We start from the raw sequence: 6,581 nt of genomic DNA, 5'->3' as shown, positions 1-6,581 counted from the left end.
TCGATATGAAATGAGTTTGGCTAACGGATGGTATTCTAATTACATAGAATATATATATATATATATATATATATATATATATATATATATATATATATATATATATATATATATATATATATATATATATATATATATATATATATATATATATATATATATATATATATATATAGATCAAAAGATTTCGTAGATTACGGAGGACTTTGCGGGATATGTCAGGCAAAGTTTAAAGTAACAGATACGATAAGATATGATTTAGCAGATATGCTAAGATATGAATTTTTGTCTATACACTATTCATGCAATCAATACAACAAGACATGTCTTAGACTAAAAATGATAAGCAGGTAATTTTCTGAGGATGATAAGTAGTTAATTTTCGACACAAAATGATAAGCAAAACTTTTGACATGCAGATACGGTCGAAGTCCAGACTCACTAATGCATCCTATCGACTTATCAGTTAGACACACTAATGCAGACCTGGTTCGCTAAGACCACCGCTCTGATACCAACTGAAAGGACCCGTTCATATACATTATAAACGATTCACAATAGTTGATTACATTGCGAGGTATTTGACCTCTATATGATACATTTTACAAACATTGCATTCGTTTTTAAAAGACAAACTTTCTTTACATCAAAAATTGACAGGCATGCATACCATTTCATAATATCCACTATCCAACTATAATTTGATTTAATAATAATCTTTGATGAACTCAATGACTCGAATGCAACGTTCTTCAAAATATGCTATGAAAGACTCCAAGTAATATCTTTAAAATGAGCAAATGCACAGCGGAAGATTTCTTTAACACCTGAGAATAAACATGCTTTAAAGTGTCAACCAAAAGGTTGGTGAGTTCATTAGTTTATCATAATCATTTATTTCCATCATTTTAATAGACCACAAGAATTTCAATTTCAGTTCTCATAAATATACGTCCCATGCATAGAGACAAAAATAATCATTCATATGGTGAACACCTGGTAACCGACATTAACTAGATACATATAAGAATATCCCCTATCATTCCGGGATCCTCCTTCGGACATGATATAAATTTCGAAGTACTAAAGCATCCGGTACTTTGGATGGGGTTTGTTAGGCCCAATAGATCTATCTTTAGGATTCGCGTCAATTAGGGTGTCTGTTCCCTAATTCTTAGATTACCAGACTTAATAAAAAGGGGCATATTCGATTTCGATAATTCAACCATAGAATGTAGTTTCACGTACTTGTGTCTATTTCGTAAAACATTTATAAAAGTTGCGCATGTATTCCCAGCCCAAAAATATAAAAGGTAAAAAGGCAAATGAAACTCACCATACTGTATTTCATAGTAAAAATACATATAACGTCATTGAACAAGTGCAAGGTTGGCCTCGGATTCACGAACCTAAATTAATTATATATATTTATATGTTGGTCAATATTTGTCTAACAAATTAGGTCAAGTCATAGTGTACCACAATCCTAATGCTCGAGACTAATATGCAAAAGTCAACAAAAGTAAATTTGACTCAAAATAATTTCTAAAAATCTATACATGATTAATATATAGTTTAAATATCGTCGTTTTATATTTTTAAATATTTTAAAAAGATTTATTAGAGTAAATAATATAATTTATTTATTAATAAATAAAATTTTATATTAAATTTATATAATCAAATATACTTTTATATATATTAAGTAATAAAATTTATAGGGTTCATTTAATATCATAAAGATAATATGATAGGTATTATTAAAGTAAGTTATTACACGTAGTAAAATATGTTTGTATCACATATTTATTTGATAAAATAATATCTATAATGATAGTAAGTAAAAGTTGTATTATTTTGTAATAATAATTATTATTATAAAAATATCAATATTTATAATTACTAAGATGACATTATGATAAAACGATAATTCTAATTATGATAACTTTAATATTTACGATAATTTTTAATATTATCTTTAAAATAATAATTCTATTTAAAATAATAATAATAATGATATTTTATAGTAACAATGACATTTCTATTAAAATGATAATTTTTGTTAAAATGATAGTTTTAATACTAACGATACTTTTAATAATAATAGTAATGATAAAAATAATAAGAACGATAATTTTATCTAAATTAATATCTTATAATATTTTAATTTCATCATGATACTCTTACTCATTATTTCCTAATCGTTTCGTTTAACAGCTTTTAATCGTCTTTTATATCGTGTTCATAATAATGATAATAATAGTAATCAAAATATTTAGGTGTTACAATTATTTGTTTTAATTGCACTAATATTAATAATGATAGTTACTATAATATTATTAACGATAATACTAATAATTATCTTAATGATAATATAGTAATAATAATAATAACAATAACAATAACCATTTTTAAATAATGATATATATATATATATATATTAATAATGATAATAATAATAATAATAATAATAATAATAATAATAATAATAATAATACTAATAATAATAATAATAATAATAATGATAATGATAATGGGATAATAATAATAATAATACTAATTATAACTTTAACGATAATAACGATAGTAATAAAGAAAACAATTTTTAATGATAAATCCCTTTTATTGATAAAGATAATAATAATGATAATAATAAGATAAAACTAGAACGACGATAAAAACGACGATAATAATAATCATTTTTAATAAAAATATCGAAAATTCAATTGATTATAACTTCTAATCCGTTCATCGAAACCATTCGATATCTAAAGGAAAAGTTCTTAATTTTTCGCTAGCTTTCCAAGGACATGCATATCTTATACCTTATCTCAACCGCAAGTGTAACTAATTCAAGATTCAACCTAACCTGTCTAAGGGCAATATCAAAAGTACAAGCATGCATAATCCTAAATACTCGAGCACTAGTCAAGGATACACTATTAGTATGTAAAAGTTAAATTATGAGTACTCACGTATCAATATTGAGATTCAATATTGCAGGAAAGGTACGTAAACGCAACGGAAATGATAAACACTATATTGACCTCACGAGCATACCCATGAACCATACTCAATCACCTCTATAGCTATAACCCATAATTTCCTTAATCCTATCCTACTCGAAAAACAATTTCGAAATCACTCAGACAACACTCCGTCGTAATATTTTATGTATACTAATAATATCTTGAAATAATACGGAGTAAATATATATATGTAAATCGATTGAGAGAGTTTAGAGAAAAATATTTTCAAGTTTCTATGAAATAATGAAACCTATTGAATTCTATTTATAATAGATTTTTGAATTATTAAAATGAATTATTAAAGTATGAATTATTAAAGTGAATTATTAAAGTATGAATTATTAAAGTGAATTATTAAAGTATGAATTATTAAAGTGAATTATTAAAGTATGAATTATTAAAGTGAATTATTAAAGTATAAATTATTAAAGTATGAATTATTAAAGTGAATTATTAAAGTTAAAGTAAAGTAAAAATAAAGTAAAGGTAAAGTTTAAGTATAGTAAAAGTATAAAACTATGTACGTATTATACGCGTATAAATATATATAATATTAATTTAAATCGTTATATATATTTAATAAAATAAAATATAAATATCGTTATCTTTATCATACTAGTTAAGTAATGAGTTGTCAAAAGTGGTTCTAGATATTTATAAAAGTTATATACGTTTTAATAATAAAGTTCTTTTTAAACTGAAAACGTTTTTGTACGTTTGAAACTAAATAGATCAATCGAGTCTTTATGAGATTCAATCTTCCACTATCCTTTGTCTAGTTCTCAATGATTGACAATTTGTTCTTATTTATAAATTACTTTACCATTTTCCGAATATTGTTAAAATGGAAAGATTTCTCAAATCAACGTGGGCCTTTCAACAGAGACTTGTAATCATAATTTAATATATCTGATAATTCAATCAGTTGATCTTATCTTCTAATTCCATTGATAAACATTTTGAAACAGATACAATCATATAAAGTATTTAATATAATATTTCATTTACGTTTCAAGTTATAATATATATACACATATACATATATAATCATATTCGTTTAATGGTTCGTGAATCGTTGGAACTTGGTCGAAGTTGAATAAATGTATGAACATAGTTTAAAATTCTTGAAATTTAACTTAACAAATATTGCTTATTGTGTCGGAAACATATAAAGATTAAAGTTTAAATTTGGTTGGAAATTTCCGGGTTGTCACAATATACACTCCAATGATCAGCTCTTAGCAGCCCATGTGAGTCACCTAACACATGTGGGAACCATCATTTGGCAACTAGCATGAAATATCTCATAAAATTACAAAAATATGAGTAATCATTCATGACTTATTTACATGAAAACAAAATTACATATCCTTTATATCTAATCCATACACCAACGACCAAAAACACCTACAAACACTTTCATTCTTCAATTTTCTTCATCTAATTGATCTCTCTCAAGTTCTATCTTCAAGTTCTAAGTGTTCTTCATAAATTCCAAAAGTTCTAGTTTCATAAAATCAAGAATACTTTCAAGTTTGCTAGCTCACTTCCAATCTTGTAAGGTGATCATCCAACCTCAAGAAATCTTTGTTTCTTACAGTAGGTTATCATTCTAATACAAGGTAATAATCATATTCAAACTTTGGTTCAATTTTTATAACTATAACAATCTTATTTCAAGTGATGATCTTACTTGAACTTGTTTTCGTGTCATGATTCTGCTTCAAGAACTTCGAGCCATCCAAGGATCCATTGAAGCTAGATCCATTTTTCTCTTTTCCAGTAGGTTTATCCAAGGAACTTAAGGTAGTAATGATGTTCATAACATCATTCGATTCATATATATAAAACTATCTTATTCGAAGGTTTAAACTTGTAATCACTAGAACATAGTTTAGTTAATTCTAAACTTGTTCGCAAACAAAAGTTAATCCTTCTAACTTGACTTTTAAAATCAACTAAACACATGTTCTATATCTATATGATATGCTAACTTAATGATTTAAAACCTGGAAACACGAAAAACACCGTAAAACCGGATTTACGCCGTCGTAGTAACACTGCGGGCTGTTTTGGGTTAGTTAATTAAAAACTATGATAAACTTTGATTTAAAAGTTGTTATTCTGAGAAAATGATTTTTATTATGAACATGAAACTATATCCAAAAATTATGGTTAAACTCAAAGTGGAAGTATGTTTTTCTAAAATGGTCATCTAGACGTCGTTCTTTCGACTGAAATGACTACCTTTACAAAAACGACTTGTAACTTATTTTTCCGACTATAAACCTATACTTTTTCTGTTTAGATTCATAAAAAAGAGTTCAATATGAAACCATAGCAATTTGATTCACTCAAAACGGATTTAAAATGAAGAAGTTATGGGTAAAACAAGATTGGATAATTTTTCTCATTTTAGCTACGTGAAAATTGGTAACAAATCTATTCCAACCATAACTTAATCAACTTGTATTGTATATTATGTAATCTTGAGATACCATAGACACGTATACAATGTTTCGACCTATCATGTCGACACATCTATATATATTTCGGAACAACCATAGACACTCTATATGTGAATGTTGGAGTTAGCTATACAGGGTTGAGGTTGATTCCAAAATATATATAGTTTGAGTTGTGATCAATACTGAGATACGTATACACTGGGTCGTGGATTGATTCAAGATAATATTTATCAATTTATTTCTGTACATCTAACTGTGGACAACTAGTTGTAGGTTACTAACGAGGACAGCTGACTTAATAAACTTAAAACATCAAAATATATTAAAAGTGTTGTAAATATATTTTGAACATACTTTGATATATATGTATATATTGTTATAGGTTCGTGAATCAACCAGTGGCCAAGTCTTACTTCCCGACGAAGTAAAAATCTGTGAAAGAGAGTTATATCCCACTTTTAAAATCTAATATTTTTGGGATGAGAATACATGCAGGTTTTATAAATGATTTACAAAATAGACACAAGTACGTGAAACTACATTCTATGGTTGAATTATCGAAATCGAATATGCCCCTTTTTATTAAGTCTGGTAATCTAAGAATTAGGGAACAGACACCCTAATTGACGCGAATCCTAAAGATAGATCTATCGGGCCCAACAAGCCCCATCCAAAGTACCGGATGCTTTAGTACTTCGAAATTTATATCATATCCAAAGGGTGTCCCGGAATGATGGGGATATTCTTATATATGCATCTTGTTAATGTCGGTTACCAGGTGTTCACCATATGAATGATTTTTATCTCTATGTATGGGATGTGTATTGAAATATGAAATCTTGTGGTCTATTATTATGATTTGATATATATATATAGGTTAAACCTATAACTCACCAACATTTTTGTTGACGTTTTAAGCATGTTTATTCTCAGGTGATTATTAAGAGCTTCCGCTGTCGCATACTTAAATAAGGACGAGATTTGGAGTCCATGCTTGTATGATATTGTGTAAAAACTGCATTCAAGAAACTTATTTTGTTGTAACATATTTGTATTGTAAACCATTATGTAATGGTCGTGTGTA

This window comes from Rutidosis leptorrhynchoides, chromosome 1 (genome assembly GCF_046630445.1).
Source record: "Rutidosis leptorrhynchoides isolate AG116_Rl617_1_P2 chromosome 1, CSIRO_AGI_Rlap_v1, whole genome shotgun sequence".
Taxonomy (NCBI): domain Eukaryota; kingdom Viridiplantae; phylum Streptophyta; class Magnoliopsida; order Asterales; family Asteraceae; genus Rutidosis; species Rutidosis leptorrhynchoides.
This window is presented reverse-complemented; position numbering follows the sequence as displayed.